Raw genomic sequence first — 22,779 nt, forward strand, 5'->3', positions numbered from 1 at the left:
CTTTGGGTTTATCTTGTTTGGGGCTCTCTGTGCCTCCTGTACCTGGATGTCTGTTTCCTTCCTTAGGTTAGGGAAGTTTTCATCTATTATTTCTTGAAATAGATTCTCTGCCCCCTTGTCTCGCTCTTCTCCTTCCGGGACACCTATAACACGGATGTTAGTGCGCTTTGATGTTGTCCCAGAGGTCCCTTAGACTGTCCTCACTCTTTTTAATTCTTTTCTCTTTTACCTGTTCACCTTGGGTAATTTCTTCTAGTCTTTCTTCCAGCTCACAGATCCGTTCTTCTGTATCCTCTACTCTGCTTTTGAGGCCCTCTAATGGATTTTTCATTTCCACTATTGTATTTTTCATTTCTGATTGGTTCTTTTTATATCTTCCATTTCTTTGTTGACATTCTCACTGAGTTCATCTATTCTTCTCCCCAGATCAGTTAGCATCCTTAACACTCTTAGTTTGAACTCTCTGTCGGGTAGGTTGCTCATTTCTGTTTCACTTAGTTCCTTTTCTGGGGTTTTGTCCTGTTCCCTTACTTGGAATGTATTCTTTTGCCTCCTCATTTTGCCTCTTTCCCTGTGCTTGTGTCTATGTATTAGGTAGGTCAGCTACGTCTCCTGCTCTTGGATAGGTGACCTTATGTAAGTGATGGCTTAGGAGGCTTCCAGTGTGCTTCCCTCAGTTCTCAATGTTCCAGGGGTGGCCCCTATGTGGGCTACGTGTGTCCTTCTATTGTGGCCTGTTAGCTCTCCCTATAGGCGCCCAGGGTGGTTGCGTTATGCTCCTGGCCAGCTGTTGTAATGCTCAGCTGCTTGTAGTTGTTGTGGGCCCTTCAGTCTCTTTATCAGGTGTGAGGAGCCCCAGCACAGTTGGCTGCAAGTTCTAATACCACATCTGTGTTGCAGTATTTCTTTTAAGTGAGTAGGCCCCCAGCGTGGCAGGTTGTTAGGCTCAGGGCCTTAGAATTTCTGTAAACCTCTAGCCTATTAGGTCTCTTGTCAGTTCTCTGAGGATTGCAGCTGGGTGGGGCTGGCCTCAGGCACAGGAGCACCCAATTGTTTCAGGCTTTGGAAGGTGGGGCAAACCTCCTATGTGGGTCTTTGAGAAGCACAAGTCTTCTGCAGCTGACAAGCCCTGCCGCCCACAGGTCCACACACACAGTCAACACAGTCCTGCCCCGTGTGAGCGCCCCGACCTCCCCAAGCGGACCCAGTCTCTCCACGGCGGGAGCCCCACACACTCCGCCACCACCCCACACTCTCCACCCGCTCCTTGTGCACACCCTGCCCCACTCAAGTCAGCTCAGTTGCCAGGCTGCAGAAAATCCAGTCACCAATCTATGCAGGCCCACACGTTGCCTGAGGGTTTGTTGTTAGGTGGGGCCAGTCTCTAGGGTGGGCTGCCTGCCCTGGCTGAGCTGGATTAAATCGGTGCTCTAGCGGGTGGAGCAGACCCTGGGCTAGCAGGTCTCAGGGAAAACTCCAATGGCGTCTGTGTCAGCACGCTCACACCAGGCCACAACAATGGCCGCCGCCAATGTCCCAGTCCCTGGAGAGGTCTCACCCCTCACCGAGATGCACTCAGGGCCTATTAGGTGAGTCTCTTGTCACCAAAGCAGTGTGCACCTTTCTTTCTGGTGATTTTAGGATGCTTTCTGGAACGGGTGAGTTTGTGCGCGGGCCCTTTAAGAGCCAGTTTTAGTTTCTTTGTGAGCCGGGTTTTCTGGGGATGCTACCCAATGCTTTAGTAGCAGGCACAGTCAGATATTATGCCGCTGGTCTCGATTGTGCTGGGTCCACACAATGCCCACAGCGGGGGCGCTCCCCGGCTCAGGGCCCCGCGCCTCCAGGGAGGCTGCGTACCTGTGAGCTGCTCCCGGCGGCCGTGAAGCTGGCGGCTTGTGAAGGCGGCGTTTTTCGTCTCCGGAAGGGAGTCTCTGCCTCTTCCACCCCAGTTAGGATTGTCCGTTGTTGCAGGAGTTCCTCTTATCCAGTTTTCAGCTCTGTCTCAGGGGTAATTTTTCCACGAGTAGTTGTAAATTGGCTGTGTCCACGGGAGGAGGTGAGTTCAGAGTCTGCCTACGCCGCCATCTTGACTCCCTCCTAAAGCTGTATTGTGCTTAATCTTTTAGGGCTTTGTGAAAGCCACAGACTCTCTGCTTGGACAACCTCAAGGTTCAGAATGATCTTGAAAGGACTGAATGACGGAGAGTGAAATGCTGAACCAGTTTCTCATTGTGCTGAAATGAGACAATGTTCTCAGTTTTATCATGCACGCTTGCCCTGACCCTGCCAAATGTGATGACATTACAAAGATCACGGTTCCGGTGGTTCAGATTCAGTAATGTTATGATAACTTTCAAGTACTGTACTAAGTGTTGCACACACACATGAGCTCATATAACTTTTTGCTAAGACCCTAACAGGTGGCTACTATTTGTCTCCTCATTTTAATGATAAACAAATTGAGGTTTAGACAGTGTAAGTAATTTGGCCAAGCTCACAGAGCCAATGTGTGCAGACGTAGGATTTGAACTCAGGTCTGTGTGAGAATCAGACCCCAAGCTCTTAACCATTCCTTTCTCTTCACTGCCTCTCATTCTGCCATGCTGGTGTGAATGGAGGAATGACACTCCAAGATTGGCTTGGCTTCGAGCTTCAGAATGGGGACTTGGGGAAATGGGCTGTCATAGGACCTGTCAAAAGAGTTGCCTATTACTGTCCCTTTCTGGAAGAGGGGCGTTTTGTCGTATCAAGCTCAGCAGGGTGAAGACCAAGCCCTTCTCTTTGCTTGCCTTCTTTTTATTTCATGACTCTGGCTGTCCCTTACCTTGTAACTTAAGCGAGATCATCAAAAGTTCACCTCAGCCATCCCTCTGCCTCTTAGTAATCAAATCAAAAGCACAGAAAGATCATATTTTCGCTGTGAATTGCAAATTTGTTGAGCATCTTGTATGTGAGAATGCTTCTATCTTACCCCATCCCTCTGAGGTAGATGTTCTAATCACCATTCTGCAGGTGAGGAAACCAAAGCTCAGACAGGTTCCTAGACGTGTCTGAGGCCAGATATCTGGTTGGTGGACAAACTGGTATATTGGGTCTAACTAAATATGATGCTTTGCTTTTTATTCATGCTGTAGTCCCAACACTCTAATACTGTGGTCCTCAACCAGTGGCAATTTGGTCCTGCAGGAGACATTTGGCAATGTCTGGAGACATTTTGGTTGTCACAGCTGGGAGCAGCTACAGGCAACTATTGGGTAGAGGCCAGGGATGCTGCTAAACATCCTACAATGCACAGGACAGCCCTCACAATGAGGAATTATCAGACTCAAATGTTAATAGTGCCAAGGTTGAGAAACCCCACCCTGAAGGCATACAGGAGAAGCTGTGTGGTGTAGTGGAGAAAAAACAGGCTTATAAATGCCAGGCCATCTGCAGTGAGTGGATCTCATCCCCCAACTCTGCAGGGGAGGTCCAATTACCTCCATTTCACACATAGGGAAACTGAGGCTCAGAACAGTTAAGCCACTTGCCCGAGGTCACACAGTTAGCAATCATTGGAGTTGGAATTCAAATGACGGCCTCCTGATCAAACCCAGGTGTTTTCTCCTTTGTCATAATTGTACTTCCTTGTCTTCTTGCTTTTTTCTTGAATTTAGACTTTTAGTTTACTTAAACATTGTTTAGCTGGGTCAGTGCTTCTCAAACTATACCACGCATCAGATTCACATGAGGGCTTGTGAAAACACAGATTGCTGCGCCCCAACACAGAGTTCCTGATTCAGTAAGGCCCAGGCAGGACCTGAGAATTTGCATTTCTAACAAGCTCCCAGGTGCCACTGCTGCTGCCGGCTTGGGGTCCACACTCTGAGAACTACTGTGTTAGCTCTTAAATGTGTTTTCCTTTCTTCTTCCCTTTGAAGCCTTCTCCTGCCTCCTCCTTGCCTCTCCCTACCCCAACTGTCCGGGGACATGGGAGTGCTGAATGTGCAGCCTGGCTCCCACGGACAAGCTGAGGCTGACAGGTCGGTGAAATATTAGTGGAACATGTGAAACCTACAGCCTTACAAATGCTCACTGCAGAGCTCAGCCAGATCACAGGCCTTACTGGTCCAAGCGTTCCTTATGGTCTCCCAGGAGGGAATTAAAATCATTTGCTGGTGACATAGGCGGGGGAGCTGGTTCTAAACTGGGTCAGAGAGCACGGACTGATCTGTCATCTGAAACGCTGAAACCTCTCCCCGACATCTCCTGGGGGACCATGGCTGCCCTCTGTGTGTGGAGGCATGAGGCTGGAGGTGCAGATGGAGGCCTGTCCCCTGTCCCTTTGGCAGCTGCTCTCCTCAAGGGGTGGCTGCCCTTCAGGCAGCAGTAGGTGGCCAGCTTAAGGGCTGGGAAGCCAGGCTCTAACGGCCCTGGGGGTTCCCTCCAATTTATTACCTCTGAATGCTTGGAACATCTGCTGTGCCAGAGGTCCAGGAATTTGTGATGAATGTATAATCAAGACATATGCTGTGCTCACACTAGCACAAAATAGGCCAAGGAGGGGGAGAGAGAAACTAGTATTTATTGAGCCTGATTATACGCCAGGCACTGTGCTTGATGCTTTACAGTCATCTCATTTCACCCTTGTAACAGTGTAGCAAGTTAGGCTTTCTTACTAGCAGGAGGAAACTGGAGCTTCGAGAAGCCAACTGACTTACCCAAGCCCATAAACCTAGTAAGTGGGAGAGCCAGGATTTGAACTCAGGATAATCTACCTCCAACAGCTGTTATCTTTCCATTTATTGAGAGAGAGAACTTGAAAGCTTGAGGTTCAGAGGAGGTGGGAATGCCTTATGTCTAGTGATTTACTTGGCAGTTCTTAGGCCAGTTTTGACTTTAGCCAACCTTTGTCAAGTAATTTTGGAAAAGCAATTCTTTTTTTGCTTAGTGCAGAGAAATTTAGAATGAGGGGAAATAATGCATCAGTGTATGCTGTGAGGGGTTTGTTTCTATCATTAGGTAAGTGACGTGTGGCATGAATATTCCCCTCAGAGCTTTGTAGGAGGCACGGTAAACTCCAAAACTGTTAAAGGAGTTTTAGAAGACGGATAATATAAGATATTAGGAAGTTGAGACTTGGTCATGGTAGAAATGCAATTTGTTCTCCTCTAAGCCAAATTTTACCATCTCATCTTAGATGTAGACAGAACTCCACTGCTTTTTAAATTCTTTGTGAATAGGAAAAATAAACCAACTTGTTCCCTATAGTTTCCCTGACTTGTGAGAATAAAATCAAAATAGCTCTTTGTAATTTTATCCTAGCCCAGAAGATGACAAAAGAAACAGGAGCCCAAGGGATTTGCCAACCCACTCTCTCTGTGGTCCCCAGTGCCTGGGTCTTAATTGCTGGTGGGAAGGGCACTTAAATTGGTAAGACTATTTTAGTATTCACTCATCTGGAGCAAATTGTGACATCCATGGGATGGGAGGAACCAAAAATTTAAACCACTGTTGTGGATAATTGGCCTTGAGCCTCTTAATCCCGTAATATGCTTAGTAGTGTCTGCAATAGGCCTGACTTCCAGCACTGGCCAATTGAAATTAGACCCAATTCACAACATAAGCAATAATACCTTTCATTACCTAATGCCCTTTACAGTCCTGTAAAGCATTTTCTGTCACATTATCTCATGTAATCCTCAGAACAACTCTATGAAGGAGATATTTTCATCTTTAATTTATAGACAAGGACACCAAGCCTTGAAAAGACCATACAGTTAGTAAGGGGCAAAGTCCTAACTCAAATTCAGACTTTTAAGTCCTATCTGAGTGCTTGTTCACTATATTTCTATCTGCCTCTTTGTTCTGTAAGTTTGACTTTGTTCTTTCAACTTAGTGATTAGATTTTGTTTAAAATAGCTTTTCTCTGATATAAAATAAACACATATTCTTATTGAAAATATAGAAAACTCAGGAAGAAACTCTATCACCTTAATTAAGACAACCACTATCAACATTCTGCTGTATTTTTTTCTATGCATATTGAATCAGCACTGATTCATTTTGACTGGGTTCAAATCGCATGTATATCTTTCAGTTTTCTCTCCTCAAGAGCCCTAGAACCATTTATAGAGACTTAAAGTTGCTCTGAAGTGATCTGCTGAGTGGATGTATTTATAGGCATGTGTGGGACACAAAAGAATTAGAAGAGGGCCGGCTCCGTGGCTTAGCGGTTAAGTGCGCGCGCTCTGATGCTGGCGGCCCGGGTTCGGATCCCGGGAGCGCCCCGAGGCACCACTTCTCCGCCCAACGCGAGGCCGAGTCCCACGTACAGCAACTAGAAGGATGTAAACCTATGACATACAACTATCTACTGGGGCTTTGGGGGGAAAAAACTGAATAAATAAAATCTTTAAAAAAAAAAAAAAAAAAAAAAAGAATTAGAAGAAATTATTCCTGCCCTTGAAATGCTTGCCATCTAAATATGACAAGACTGGACATTTACTCGTGCAGCACATTTTTGAAACTAACAAAAACATAAGGAAGCCCCTAAATTAATAATGTGGTATGAGTGTCATATGTAAGTGCTGAGAATGAGATTGAGCAGCATGAATCAGGACTAGTCCAGGGGAGAGTTCTTGGAGGACACAGTCTTCAGTTAAATCTTGAGAGAAATGATGCTTGTGGTTGGCAGAGAGGTGTATGGCTCTCTAGTCTTTGCCAGAATGATGGACCACAGAGGAGAAAATGTGCCACTATTACCTAAAAATTGGAAGTTACTTATATTCTGACAATTCTCCTTTGGTGTTTGGACGCCTTGAGTGAGAGCATAGTACATCTAGTGGAACCTATTCTTTTAATCTATTTATTGAAGATATAAATGTGGTCTGTAGAAAGAGTGCTACTTTCTAATCACTTGGGGAAAAATGAAAGGGAATGAAAATGGCTGCTTTACTATGTAAGCTTTGGGAAAAAGAAACGGTGCAAGCTAAATAATTTACAGATTAAATATCTGAGTGTTAAGGAAGAGGTCAGTTTCGTTGCTTAGAAGAATGATTTACGGGCCTAGTTAGCTTTTAAAGTCCTGCTGTGACACTTTGGGAACATGCTTTTCCATTGATAAGTAATATTGTAGTGTGATAGATGAAGGAACAATAGCATGAGTTTGGCCAAATAGCTATTCTTAGTGTTTGTTTAACAGATAAAGAAGTCAAGTGACATTTTCCATTAGTGTGTTGTGCAATACTGCAAAACTAACAGCTCCAAGATTTAGCATAGAAAACAAGAAATTCCCAGGGAAACTCTAGGTTGGCAGTTTGAAGAGGTCATTTAACATCAGTTGGATTCCTTAAATACTTTCTCCTCTGGTCTTCATGATTCAGTGGAAATTGCAAATTGTGTGGATTTTGAAGTCAGATCTGTGTTCAAATCCTGGCCCCACCACTCCTTAGATGTGGGCCTTTGCAGATGTTGCTTAACCTCCATCAGCCTGTTTCCTTACCTTCCAAATGGGGTTCATAACAGCTATGTTACAGGGTTGTTGAGAGAATGAAAATAATTACATGTGTTGAGTGGCTTACACAAAACTTGTTGCCTAGTGGACACTCAATACATCCATTCATTCAACAAACATTTGGCACTGTGCTAGAAGCTGGAGAATACATACATGATTAAGACAGTCTCTGTTCTCATAGGGCTAATATTTTAGTAGGGAAGACAGACTCCAAATAAAAATAAACAGATAAATATATACAATCACTGTAAATTTAGCCAAATGATATAAAGACCTCAAAGGCTGAGACTGAGAATATTTGGAAAAGTGTGAAACTGCTTTACATAGGGTAGGAGAGGGAATGCCTTTTTGGGCAGGTGGCTTTAAGCAGAGAGCTAAAGCATGAGAAAGAGCCAGCCATGAAAAGAGTTGGGGGTAAAGCATTCTAGGCAGAAGGAATAGCATGTGCAGTGTTCTGAGGTAGGGAATAGCCTGGAGGGTTCCAGGAACTGAACAAGACCAATGGTTATGGCCCAGAGAGAAGGAGAGTGAACCACTAGGAGGGATGAGGCAGGAGAGGTCAGGAGGATGGGTCGCACATGACCTTGGTAGAGGGTTTGGATTTCATTCGAAGTACAATTTTATCATTAGTTTTATTCCCTTCTCATTGTAATTTCAACCATTATTTAGCACCAAGAACCTGCCACCTGTCATCCAATTTTGCAGGAATTCCAAGGAGTGTGTGCTCTAAGGATTAGGGAATAAGTACCAGGGTGACAAAAAGCCTATGCCATTGTGAAGTTAAGCCTCTGGAACCTGCAGTGAGGGGGAACTGGTCCAGCATTTCTTTCACTAAGTCACTACGTGTCAGAGCTGCCATGGGCTTAGAGCTCCTCCAGTCCTGCTCCCCCATTTTATAGATGGGAAAGTAGGTCTTTCTGCATGGCACATGGTTTTAAGGTAACTGGGAGAAAGAGATTTAAGTGCTAATTTATTGATAGTCTTCTGTTTTCTAGAAAGGCTGCTGGGTACTTTCCTGTTTAACTTCTTTAATCTTCACAGGTACCTGTAAGGTAGTCATTTTAGTCAGGTTTCCCATGTGAGAAAACTGAGGAAATTGGCTAAGAAAGTGACCTATTGGTGCAACTACTTTGGAAAATAGTTTGGTTTTATTCTGTTAAATCGGACTTTCACATACCCTTACAACCCCAGATTCCCACTTTTTGGCATATTCCCAAAGGAAATTCCTCTGCATGAGCACCAGGAGACATGTATAAGGATGTTCAAAGAAGAATTGTTCTTTATAGCAAAGAACTGGAAATCATCCAAATGCCCATCCTCAAGGAAATGGATGAATAACTTATGGTATAATTACACAATGGCATATCACATGGCAGTGAAATGAAGTGGCCTACAGCCACCCACAACAATAAGAATTTCATTCGATATAATGTTAAATGAAAACAAGTCCCAAATGACTTCTTGGAATATTATACTCGTCTTATAAAGTTCAAAAACAAGCAAAACTAAACAACATATATGTGATCAAACTTTTTAAAGCAAAGAAATGATAATCAGAAAATTCTGGATACTGATTACTTCTGTGTGGGGAGGCAAGAGTAGGATAATAGAGAGACCCATAGATGAATATATTTCAAGTTCTTGAGTAGAGCAGTGGGTTCATGGGTATTCATCGCATTGTAACTGAATGAATGAATGAGTAAATGAATGAATGACATGAAAGCTAGCCCTGCTTAGACCAATGATGACAGTGTGTTTCAACTGAGATAATGAATAATTCAACTCTACAGTTGAAGTCCGTTAAAAGAAAAAAAGAAAAAAGTGACTTTTATGGTCTTTCCATTATGCTGGGATGCTTGAGGATAAAAAAACAAATATTTTACAATTTATTAGTAGACTACTGAGCTACTCTCTTGGTAGTTTCATTGTGTGTCTACAGCCACCACTGCCCATATACCCACAACAATACCACAATATTTTGCATTTATGTTGTTTATTGTATATATTTGTGGTATTCAAACTTATCTGATCATGAATCTAATCAGTAAAAAATTTGGGGGCATCTACTCCTAATATCCGTGAATTTATTGGTATCCTATGGACATCTACTACTGTTAGTATGTCTATATAGTTTTCCTTGTTTTAAGGTAAAATGAAATAGAAATTTGAATAATTAATTTCTTCCCGCACTCCAATGGATTATCGTCTGCATCCCACTTTAGGGAGATCTGTAGATCGCTAAACTGCATTATACAAATACTTTACTTTTGTATCTCGAAGTCTCTTCCCTATCCCCCAATGTATATTTCCTTATTTGTTGTTCTTGGCATCCCTGAGAGGCAGGCGGGGCAGGCAGTGTTATTCCCATGGCACCAATGGGGAAAGGGAAGCCCAGAGAATTCTTGGCTCTCTCACAACATTACCAAGAGAGTGGCAAAGTTTGAAGTAGAAGCAGAATGGCCTGGCCCCTCCCAAGGGCTCTTCCCACTACGTCTGGGAGCTTCTAGTCTAATACCAACAGCGTTATGTGATTCTTACAGTCAGACCAGCCTGGCTTCAAATTCCAGCTCCAGTGCTTAGCTGCTGTGTGTGCTCTGATGGATTACTCAGTCTCTCTGAATCTCAGTTTTCTCCTCTATAAAATAGAGACAATTCTATCTGTCTCACACGGTGGTTGTAAGAAATAAAAATAAGATCCAATAGATTAAAACCTAATAGAGAGGACAAAATAGTTAATAAATGTTAGTTTTCTTTTCTTTCTTATTCCTGCTTCCTTCTTCCATTGACATATGTGATTTAGCAATTTTTGAAAGGCAGGGGAAGAAGTGGTAAGAGTAAACAGCCAATGAAATATAGTTTTATGCATTTAATTTTAAATGCAGAAATTCCTATGAACAGTATTAATCTTGTCTCTAAATCTGTCTCAGATAGGATTTTGGTGCCTAGATGGGCAGTACTATCACACTGAAAGCAAAACAGGCCGAGGCTACTTTAAAGCAGTGTGGTCCACACAGACCTTGTGTCTCTTCCACTCTTTTGGTATCAAATATGATGCCACATTGAAATATTTCATAAGGGTACCCATTATTTAGCTTTGTGACTTGTAATATGATATTTTTCTTCCTTATCTCTATTTGAAGGAGCGGAAAAGAGTTCTTTGTATCTAAACAACTCTACTGGGATGGGGAGGACCAGCTAGCCTGGGCACCAGAAAATCATACAGTTCATACGCTGCCTTGTCTGTGAATAAAATTCCTATAGCCGTAAGATATAATAACACATCTTTACAGAGCTGACCTACTGAATGACTGCACATGTTTCTAATTTACGTGGGATTATTCTCTCAGGAGATTCCATTCTTCTTAAAAAACACACATGTACAAACATAAAACTCGATTTAAATGAAACAGACACCTTAAGAATCTTAACAAGTAGACTTGACCTTTGGACATAATTCTACAACACCGTATTGTGCTCCCCAAGAGTTGCCAGGAGGCCTTGGACAGATCAATACAGGACAACCCCCTTCCTGAACTTCTGTAAACACTGAGAGTAGATCCAGATAGACTCCATGAGACCCATGGGCAAGGGGGACTTGGCCAAAATCAAGTGGCACTGTTTTTCCCACTGTGCCTGGCTGTAATCAAGAGCCCTTCCTTCTCCCTAGAAACTAAGCATCACGGGCTTCCTTCTCACTGGACAGTAGCAAGGCCTTTTAGTACAGAGACTGTGGGAGGTTGCCTTTCTGTGTTAATAGAATATACATGTACAGTACCACACACGTACAAACGCAGGGACATACTTAGACACATGTAGCTGTCCATGCATGCGTGCCCTTATTATTAAGAGTCCAGGTTTATTGCAATGTCACAGACAGATTTTAGGGAATGCGATAATAGAACAAAACACACTAAATCTACTTTGAGGACAATTTACCGTTTTACTGAAATCACGTTGATATCTTTAAAATACTTGGGCTGTCTTTTCACCTTCATTTCTCTTGGTTTTGGTCAAGAGCAAAAGTTCTGCTTACAGGGGGGCCATTTGTCCAGAATAGGCAGAGCCACAGGAACAGAAGCAGATTAGTGGTTTCCAGGGCCTGAGGGCAGCAGGGAGTGTATAGAGTGACTGCTTAATGGGTACAGCGTTTCTTTTGTGGGTAGTGAAAATGTTCCAGAATTAGATAGTGGTGGTGGTTGCACAACATTGTGAATTTACTAAAATCTCCTGAGTTGTACACTTTAAAAATGTTAAAATGGTGAATTTTATGTTAAGTGAATTTTACCTCAATTGGAAAAAAAGAAAAAGAGATCACAAACTAAGAGCATTAAGCCATGGAACAAATGTTAGATCTCCCAAGTGCTAGGGAACAGAGGGCTGACTGCAACCTAGAGATTGCTAAGAGGTGCTCCCAGGGCCTGGGGCAGGGCCAGGGAAGAGGATGGTTTGATCCCAGCACTGGAGAGAGGCAGGTAAAGAATTTCGGGGTCAGGACTGGTGGGAATGCACTGATGCAGTGTGCACACAGGCGTGTCCAGAAGGCACTCATTCACCTCTCCCTCGCTGCTGCCCTCTGCTCACCTGCCCTACTTTGGCTGTTTTTTCTGACCCTAGATTATGTTCTGGAGACTAAAAGCAGGGATTGCTCCCTAAAATGTGTTAAGTCCGATATGCCAAAGCACAGCCTCTGCTTTTCTTTGGGAGAGAATCCAGTTCAGAGGGTTCCTGGTTCTGACGCCATGTGGTGTCACTCGAGTCTGCGTGCGACAGCCCTGGGGTCACCACGGGTAGCCTGTGCCAGAGGGGAAGTGCGGATGCCAACTCTCTTCGTTTCTGTGGCCAGAACTTTACCCACACATGTTGACATAATGTGCATTTCTCCCTGACAAGTAAGCCCAGTGTGATTTCTGAGGTCAGTTCAAAACGGAAACTGGTTTATTTCTAAGGTAAATCAAATTGTGTTTTTTCATTTGGGAAGCTAGAAAGTAGGGGCTGAGTAACTCATGTAGATTTTTTTTTTTAAATCAGCTCTCTTATGAAACATTGATGTTAGGCTGAAGTTGGAAGTGTCATGTAAAAGGTTTTGTATTTTTCTCATACAGCAGGACTGAAATGGTCTCCTCTGGCATAAACTCTTTTGTCTTGAAAAATATCAGTAATGAATGCTATGAATTTCTGTATCGGAAAATCTGAATCACCCTGGGATCCACATGAGTTCCTTGATGAAAATGTGAAATTAATTTTGTACTAAATAAAACTTGAAAATGGTTTCAATTACAAGGGGGAAAAACGTGAAATGAAGACAGTAATTCCACTGTATCATATTCTCATTTCATTATTCTGAATTAAAAAAAAAATCATCATTTCTAGATACTGTTCCATTTCATAAAGACACTGAGATTGTGAACATTGGAGGTTGTGGTGATACTTAACACAAACTTGTCACCTTATAAAGAGAGGCTGTGAATGTTTTGGAGTGAGGGGAAAGGGAAGGAATAAACAAATATTTATGGAGCATCCATTGTATGCCAAGATCTGGGCTAGAAAGTTTCACAAATGTTCTCTCACTTAATTCTCATGACTGTCTGAGATGAATATTGTTATCTCTGTTTGTGTCAGATGGAAAATGAAGGCTCAAAGAGATGGTATAAGATGACAAAAGTGACACAACTTGTACTGGCAGGATGGGAATTGGAGCCCAGGTGTTTCTCTTCTACTGAAGCCGACTTTTCTTTGCAACCCCATAACTTTTCACTGAGGAAACGCAGACAACACCCTCCCCCGTCCCATGGAGAAAGCCTTTCTCCAGATCTGCCCCCTCTTCAGCCTGGGCTCACTTACCAACACCCTAAATCTGACCTGAGTTTCTAATCTTAGCCATCATCATTGTACCCACACTGAGCTGAACCCTCCTGAGAGCATCCCCATGATACGTCAGGAACTGTGGTCTGGGTGCAAAAGTGGACAAAACCCAGTTCCACTCTCCAGGAGCTTAATTCCAATGGTGCACTTTGTGGTATTTAACCTCAGGGTCTTTACCTTAAAACGGCAATAATGATACTTGACCTTAAGGGCTATTTTGTGGAGTAAAATGGTCAAGTGTCTAATACGGGGCCTGGCTTAAAAGAGGAAATCAAAATATATTAGTTCTCTTCCTACTGCTACCTCCAGTTTTTGGCAAGAGGCAGCTGGGAAACTGTCTTAGAAATGTTAAAAGGCAAGATGGAATTGGAGGGCAGACGAGGTTGGGGTTTTTCTTTCACCAGAGGCTACTAAAATCTTGGTGTACTCACATAAGCGTACACACACACACACACAGACCTTTTAAAGTTGAAATCTGAATGCAATATAGCTTCTAAGAATCAGAGTAATTTAAAGACAGTTTTGTGGTGGAATTTTATGACTACATGTTGAGGCCTGAGTAGAAATGGCTTCTTTGTCACCCTTTGAATGCGATGCCACTTGGGGTCGCTGTCTCTACCACTCTGTCAGAAATGGGTCCAAATCAGAGCAGGAAAGGGGCAACACTTTCCTCACTCCCACATTCAATCCTGCTGTTGGTCAAAGGAAACCTTTTTTGGGGAGCTAGCTTTTCAGAATGAAATGGGCCTGCATTGTTAGAGGCGGAACAAAGATTCATCACTGGATGTGTTGAAGGTCCCCTCTCATAGTCTCCAGGAGCGAATGAAAGACAAACCAGAGAAAGCAAGACAGAGTGCTGGTGCGTGCGAAGATGGAGAAGCTTCAGCATGCTGGGCTCAGAGGGCTCAACGGTGGCTCAGTGTGGAGCTGTACCCGTGGTCTTCAGTCCATGAGTGCTGATCACTCACCTGCTCTGAGCTTTCTAAATTAGAGCACTTTCGCTCATGTCCTCTCTTGTTGCCCTGTGAGGCAAGGACAAAGGAAAAATACCGTCCTATGTGGAATTTCTAGGCAGTGTTGGGCACTGGGCTTAGTACTTTCACGTGCTCTTGCTTCATCTGGTCCCCAGGGCTACTCTAGGAAACACTCGGATTATTCTTCCCATTTTGCCGGTCAGGAAACTGAGCTTGTGGTAGATAAGGGCTTTTTGTCTTTTTAGGTGTTTCTGCTTGTGAATGTTTATAGTATGTTGAGGAGAGTTAGACATGAAAGAGATGAGGGAAAATGGTCCATTTTGAGACCATGTACAGATGTTGGAGAAAAGCAAAGCAAAACCTTAGAATACATGAAGGAAATATCATTTGGCATTGTGGGTGAGGGGATACTTACTGTTTATGCGTAGGCACCACACCCCAAAGAATGTGTCCCTAATCCAGTCCCTAATTCTGAATCACTGCTTGTGGGTCATGTAATATGGTTATTTGCATATATTGCAGGCCCATTGCTTGGCAACTGAGAAAATGCTAGGGAGCTATAATCCAAGTGCCTTTAGGTTTGGCAAATCAACAAACTTTTCAAGCCCACTGAAAACAAATTCAAACAAAATGCAAGGGGCTTGAAAATGATCAGTAGGATTTGGAAATGGAGGGAAGGTTGTAAACAGACTCTTTTCATCACAGGGCCTCAGTGTCCTGGATTCCAGTTGTCTTTAGCTTGCTTATCTTCAAGACAATGAAGAAACACCTCCTTGCCACTCTAGGCTTACTGGCAAAGTAGTTTTCAAACTGTGTTCCTTGGAGTCCCAGGGTTTCTTGGAAGATCCCCAATGGGGATCCCATTGGGGAAAGGCTATGGCTAATTTGGAGGGGTTCTCTGCTGTCTCCCCCTCATACACCTCTTCCCTCCCCTCACCCGGCCTTTGCTTTAATCAGAATAACTCTGCTTTTATGTATTGGCCTTTCCCATTTAGTTTCGTTTAGAAAAGCTACGTTGCAACTAACAACAATTTCAAAATCGAGGCTTTAGGAATAGTAGCTCTTGGAATCTAAAACAAAAAGCCCTCCTCCAAGGAGATTTACCTTAGGGTTAATGACTTGGAGAGTTTCACCTGAGGGAGTATGGGCCAGAATGTAGGGAAGCACGTTGCACTTTCCAAAATCATGTCAGCTCTCAGGACTGAAAAAGAACAAAACCATTGTGAATGCAGAACATATCAGAAAAAGAACAAAGTGTGGCAACACTACCAGTGAGATCAGACTCCCTTTAGCTCACAGACTTACTGATTGGAGTTTTCTGATGAGGCAGACAGACTCATGGAAGGCTGCCAGGAAATTCTGGACATCAAATTGCTTTTGCTAAGCCAGCCCAGCGGTGTAGTAAAGAGCTAAGGAGTCCCAGGAGAGGGGTGGGAAAGGATTGGTCTCTGTTTCTCTACCCCGATGTGGGCCTTTTTCGATTAGGAAGTGGAGTGTGAAGGAAGTTATCGGGGGTGAAATCAACTCAGCAAGAAACCTTTTTAAACCAAAGCCCAAGGAAAACTAATAAAACCAGTTGGGCGGCTTCATGCTTATCATATATTGTGCATGTAGGTCAGCTCGCTTTACAGCAAAGACAGACACCCCCAAAACAAAACACTCGGTTCTACAAAAGGATTTCCAAGACCCCAAAGGATGGCCTGGTTCTTTCAAGGGGGTGTGGTACGTGAAACTCTGGTACAAGCAAATGTCTGACACACTATTTCTAAATCAATGATTGAAATGAAATGTTGCCCATTGTATAGGTTAGGGATTCTATTCTGCTGGGAGAAACAAAGCCCTCAAAAGCAGAGCCTTGAGGCCGGCCCAGTGGCGTAGCAGTTAAGTTCACGCACTCCGCTTCGGCAGCCCAGAGTTCGCCAGTTCAGATCCTGGGTGCGGACCTACATGCCGCTCATCCAGCCATGCTGAGGCGGCATCCCACATAGAGCATCTAGAAGGATGTACAACTATGACATACAACTATCTGCTGGGGCTTTGCGGAGAAAAAAGGAAAAAAGGAGGAAGATTGGCAACAGAGGTTAGCTCAGGGCCAATCTTCCTCAAAAAAAAAAAAAAGCAGAACCTTAAACAAATTACTGGTTCTATTTTTCTTAGATAATGAGCAGTCTGGAGGCACTCAGCTGCTGATCTTGGAACTGCAGTTCAAGGATGTCAGGATCCAGGTTCTTGGTGATCTCTTGGCTTGATTCACTGCAGACCAATGGTTGCTTCCACTTCTCTGGTATGCTCTTCTTGTTCTAGACAGGATGAAAGGGGCAGACAAAGAGTGAAACAGCAGGAGACAGCTGAGTCTGTGCCCCTCCTTCTCCTTCTACTCCTACCTCCCACATTTTAAGGAGCTTTTCGGGAAACTTCATTCAACAACTTTAGCTTAGATAATTTAACTAGAACTACGTCGCATACCGTTCTATCGCCAAAGGAGGCTTGGAAATATAGCCTTTTAGCTGGGCATGTTGTTGTCCCCAACAAAATTGGGGCTCATTTCTAAAGAAGAAGGGGAGAGGGCATACCGTTCTCACAGCTAGCAGTGTCTACCAGACCTATCAGAAGATTCCCTCCTCCTCACTCCTCAGGAGATGTCATAACACCTCCTGGCCTGCTCTACTCCACCTTTTCAAGTACTTCCGTCTCGCTGTGGTTTTCTTTTTCTTTTTCTTTTTGTAATGGATCCTGCTTTTCTTCATGACCTTGGGTTCCTATTGGAATATCACACCATACAAGTTTAGGTAGAATGCACGTCTCTTCTCTGGCTAATGATGTTGAGTCACATCCCCCTGCGTAAGGAATGTTGAATCCAGTCCTTTGCAAATGAAGCAACTGGTGCCCTGCTTGGGAGAACTGATTGGTGACTCCAGGGTTTCCTTTAAGGTTTTGCTGTCATGAGGTCAAGGGTGCACCAATGCTGAGTTCACACATTGGTTCAAGTGTAGCTATCGTTTCATGGACGCATCTGAGAAATGAAGCGTCCATAGCCTCAGTTGTGCTAGACACTGCTCTTGTTTAATTTCTTATGAATTCTCTGGCTTAATCCCTACAGCAGATGTTTCAAATTTCCTATATCTTCTCAAAACTCTGTATTTTTTGTCCCCTCCTTAGTAGTAGGTGACCTCAAATTCTACTTTGCCAAAAAAGGATGAGGTCATTTGACTTGAGTTGTGTCCTTTGTATCTCAGAAATGACTGTATTTTCACTCTTCCTCTTCATTTTACTTTGATTCCGAGGAATCTGGTCCCTTTGTTCCAATGCTGGACTCCTCCCTGTGGGGCTTGACTTCATCCCTCTTGCTGCCTCCTGTGCCTTGTTTTATTATCTATCAGCTCCCCCTTGCATTTGCTCTTTTTTTCCGCCTTGCATTTTCAATTCTTCATCTCAACTAGCATCTTCTTATTTGTGTACAAATGATCATGGCTACTCTGGTCTCGAGAACGCTTCCCCCTGTTCTGCTTCTACTCTTTCTCTTACTCCCTTTCCCAGCGGGCTGGCTGCATGCCTCCACAGGAGGTCTCATCTCCTGATTTCTAATTGGGTGGCCCTCTCCACACAGCTCTCTCTCTCTCTCTTTGGGTTCTGGTACCCACTCTCTCTCCTTCACCCTCAGGAGTGGTAAGTGCTCAGAAAAAGGTAAAAAAAGGAAATCTGAAAGTTAACGACTCTTTGCTCTGGATTGGGAAATTATTGGTGTTTTTTTTTAAGGGATTTGTTTCTTCATGTATGGACTTTCTAATTTTTTTTACGTCAAGCATATTTCTAATCAGAACAATAGCTTAAACTTGGATAAATGTCTACCTACTTGGAAAAACAAGTAGATAAGAGCAAGAGAGAGAGGCTAGAAGTCAAGAGAAGGGGACTCAAACCTTATTCTTTCATGTTTCACCAAATGTGGTAGCTTCCTCATCCATAAAATGGCAACCATAATGACTACTTTCCATACCTCCCAGGGCTTTTGTGAGGATTAAATAAATTAATGTATATTAGAGCAATTCTTAAATTATCTGTGGTAAGGACCAGTTTGCTTCCTTTTCTTTTTTTTAAATAAATTAACTAAAGTCCATGGTTAATTAGATTTTCTTTGTTTTTACCTAATGTCGTTTATCTGTTCCATTATCCCCTCCAGGAGACCATGTTACGTTTAATTGGCATGTCTCCTTGGCTCCTCTTGGCTATGATAGTTTTTCAGACTTGCCTTGTTTTTGATGACCTTGACAGTTTTGAGGAGTATTGGTCAAGTATTTTGTAGAATGTCCCATTATTGGAATTTGTCTCATGTTTTTCTCATGATAAGACTGGAATTATGGCTATTAGGAAGAAGACCACAGAGGTAGAGTGCCCTTCTCATCACGTCTTATCAACAGTACAAACTATCAACATGATTTATGACTGCAGTTGCTGCCCTGGATCACCTGGCTGCAGTATTTGTTTCTTTCGTATTTCCAATCCGTTTTATATGTGGTCCTATTGCACATAGCTAGGACACAGTTCATGCCACGTGCAACTCATCATGCAAGTGCAACCAAACATGCTTGGATGTTGTGGCCACGTCAAACTGCCAGAAAGTTCCTGATGCTTTCTCTCAACTTACCTACTTATCTCATCACAGACCAGTACCAGTTTGTAGACCAACGTGGGTCCATGGCCACACTTTGAGTACCATTGTGCTAACACAAACAACACAGGAGGTTTCAACAAATAATTTGAAATCAAACTGAGTATGATTCAGAAACAAAAGATAAATTTGAATTGGAATCTTGATACCATCACAGTGAGAATGGGAAGGGATCTTGGTAAGAATCTTTTCAATTCCCTTATCCTATAGATGTGGAATGTGAGTCTCAGGCGATATGAGAAATTGGCTCCATGTGGGAATGTAGTGGCAAGCTGACACTAAGCCCAGGTCTCCTGTCCCTAGCCAGGGCTCTTCCCACCATCTGACTCAGATCGGAATCATTTCAGGTCCCCCCACGAGGAAGGGCAGGGAAGAAAAGAGAGATGGACAGGAGAGTGGGCTCAGATCTACAGCAAAGCTAAATTTCTCCCTGACTTTCTGACCTTCGACTACCCCATTAAAACTTAAATGAGCAGCTGAGAAAACCAAAACATTTAAGGAGAAGCAGAGGTGCTTACTTGCATATAAGTGTTATTCTGATAATTGGAGTAATTTATGCTTTTAAGATAAATAAGTTAGTCTCCCCTTGGCATGGTCCCATCTGTCTTGTCTCAGTGCAGGTCAGAGAGAAAGAAATCCAGGACTGAGGATGGAAAACAAATTAGTAAGTGGAGGAGACCCCCTCCTCCTCTCCTCTGTCCACTCTTACTTCCCTTGCAAAAAAAAAAAAACAAAAAATAACCCCCCAAAAAAACCGTGGAACGGAGATGTGGATGAAGGGCTAGGGAAACAAGAAATCAGGGACACAGGAGAGGTTTACTCATTTGACTCCTTTTTCTATGGAAATGTATTTAGGATTAAATTAGACATGACAGTCAGTAGACTCCCAGTGGGAAAATATTTTCTTCTACCTGAAAGAGCTCTGGGAAAATAGAACAGACTGGCAACCAGGCCAGGCTTGCCTAGCCAGGGTATGGTGGGAAGATTAGGTCCCACGTAGTGCAGTGTAATACGCCCCACAGGATCTGCAGTGTAATGGATAAGGGGTTTCTGGGGCCACCTGCTTCTAAGCCATCTCTCGTTTGCTTTTCTCTAATTCTAAATGTTTTGAATTTGGAAGGGAACGGTGGTATAAGAAATGGATGTTATCCTACTGGGGATCACCCCTGCTTCACAACTTTCCATGACTGCCCATCGCCTACGATGACATCTGCACTCCTCACCGTGGCATACAAGGCACCCCGAAACCTGGGACTGAATGCCTCTGTGGCCTCACCTCCCTCTCCTGCCTCCACAGATCCTCCATGTCGCTTTTCACCTTCCCCCTTCTGCACGTGCTCTTTCTTCATCCCGGAAAGCCCTCCCTCATCATCAGCTATTGAAAGCTCTTTCGATCTTGAAGCTCCAGTTCAAATATTACCTCCTATGAGAAGACTAATCCAACACCCCAGGCTCAATTAATAACCCCATCCCCAGCCCCTGCTGCCTATTGAATATGTCTACAGTCCAGCACTTAGGACATTGTTTTCAACATTCATTTACATGCAAAGTATCTACAGAGTGCTACTGTGTGCCAGGCACAGTGTTAAGGGATTTAGAGAACTTTTTAAATTTAATCCCAACAGGATCTATGAAGTAGGAACTAGAATTACCCTCTTTCTACAGATGGGAAGTAGAGCCTCTGAGAAGCCAGGTAATTTTCTCAGAGTGATAAGGTCTATATAAGGATTTAAACCCAGGACCTTCTCCAACTCTTTGCCTGGCTAACCTGCCCTGCCCACCACATTCAACCCTGTGTTGGTTATCCACCCACCTAACTCCATCTCCAGGCCCCACCCTTAGCCACAGCCCTTTTGGGAGCAGAATCCCCATCAGATGCTCGCTGGGCTCCTCTTGACTCTGGCCCACAGAAGGAGCCAGGGACATTTTGTTAGCTAATGTAAACTTACTTGCTTGAGCTCTCTCATAAAATCTTATCATGGTAAAGCCTTTGACTCAAAAGGCTGTAGCCAATGCTATTTGTGTAAGGAACAGCTTAGCAGTCAGGAAAATCTACAGTTGAGTCTTAGTGGCTGGTATGTGATTTCCTCAATTCTCAGGGCTTTCATGGTTACAAACAGAAGGCTTTTGAGTGTCAGTTAAGCCGTTTTCTTAAAGAGCAAGTTAACTAACCTCAGCTCTCTCCATCTCAGATTCGCTGCAGAACTTGAAACTTTTCACATCACTTTTTCTCCCCTGGCCTGGGTAGGGTCAGTTTTGAGTCTTAATCACAACCAAGCAGCTGACGGCTTCTGTACCACCAGCGGTGTATTTAGGAGCCACTGGGTTGCCTCTTTTTGCTCTTTCTTGTCCAGGGACAAATCCCAACTTCCAGACTTTTGAAGTAGCTTAAAGAATGGAAAGGCATGCCTAAAAAAAGAAATTTAAACAAACACCCTCACACACACGAAAGGCTTATTTGTGTGTGTGTGGATATGCATTTACGTCATCAGCTTTTATTGCATCTCTATGCAGAGTGCCTTGGCGTGCCCTTGAGAGGAAGCAGAAGAAGTAGAGGTCTTTGAGGCAAGGATTCATGGCATCCTCGGGGCCGGAAGATCCTTCGCCAACAGGCTCTGAGTGTGCTTCCCTTACCTTGGAAAAGTATTTCTAGGCTATTCCCATGCATTGCTTCTCCTTCATGATGTTACTGAACTTTCCCCACCCAAACACCCCCTGGGATTTTAAGTGCAATTGCGTGACATTCATGATTTAATTTGGAGGACTGGCCTCTTGACAATGCTGATTTTTCCCACAGAGGAACATCATGTGTCTTTCCATTTATCCGTGTCCCTCAATCAGATTTTAGTTTTGTTTCCATGCGGGACTTGTGCATTTAACTGTATTTCTCAAAGTTTTGTATTATTGTGGCCATAACTTGGATTTAATGTTGAATTTATGTTGTTTTTAAAAAGGGGATGTCCTGAAATTAGGAAAGTGGGATAGATCCTGTTATAGAGTTTCAGTCTACTTCACTTTATGGGCATGCGCTTGTGGGCAGCAAGGGCCTGGTATACCGCAGGAATTCGGGATTGGGAGAGTGATGGGTAGGGAGAGAGGTAAGGAACTCTCATAAAGTAAAGGTAGGTCTGTATCAATTACTTCCCCAAACTCAGGGACTTCAACAATCATTTATTGTTGCTCACACACCTGCAGGTTGGCTGTGGTTCAGCTCATCTAGTCAGGGCTTGGCTGGGATCCTCTGCTTCAGGCTTTGGCTGTTAGGGTTGTGTCATGCTTGCTCTGCCATCTCTTCTGCTCTGCACAAGATGGTACAAGTGGTCAGGCAGAACTTAAGGTCTCTTAAGTTCTGGACATTGAACTGGTATGCTGTCACTTCTGCCCATCTGTCATTGGCCAGGGCAAGTCACATGGCTGAACTCAAAGTAGGGGCAGTGTGGTGGCTTAACAAGGCTGGAGCTATGTTTCTGAGAATGCCCTTACCTGTGTGTTTCTGGAGTAGGGTTGGCTACAAGGGAAATTTGCACATGATTTGGAAGGTGGAAATGAAGCCATGGTCATGTCTATGACTGTTGCAGATCACTGATGAGGACCTGCTGACTCACCTTGTTGGTGTGGGGCAGCAGCCAGCCTGCAGCTCCTTTAGCTCCTACGAGATCTCCTTCAGCTACTCTGAATCATGGGCCAGGTTCATGGGCAGCTCCACCAAAGAAGAAATATACCAGCTCTTCTGCAGATCTGCATGAATGTCGGGGACTCAGAGGCAGTGGGATACCCATGTG

General features: G+C 43.7%; 1 long non-coding RNA gene across 1 annotated transcript in view; it reads left to right on the forward strand.

The window, feature by feature from the left end:
• The first annotated feature begins 1,443 nt into the window (after positions 1 to 1,443).
• Positions 1,444 to 22,779, forward strand: part of LOC147918234 (uncharacterized) — a 75,405-nt gene continuing 54,069 nt past the window's right edge. Inside the window, exon 1 of the long non-coding RNA XR_015551919.1 lies at positions 1,444 to 1,589. This is a non-coding gene — a long non-coding RNA (uncharacterized LOC147918234). The remainder of the gene's footprint in view (positions 1,590 to 22,779) is intronic.

This window comes from Ceratotherium simum, chromosome 1, assembly GCF_057802395.1.
Source record: "Ceratotherium simum simum isolate JZ-2026a chromosome 1, ASM5780239v1, whole genome shotgun sequence".
NCBI classification, from domain to species: domain Eukaryota; kingdom Metazoa; phylum Chordata; class Mammalia; order Perissodactyla; family Rhinocerotidae; genus Ceratotherium; species Ceratotherium simum.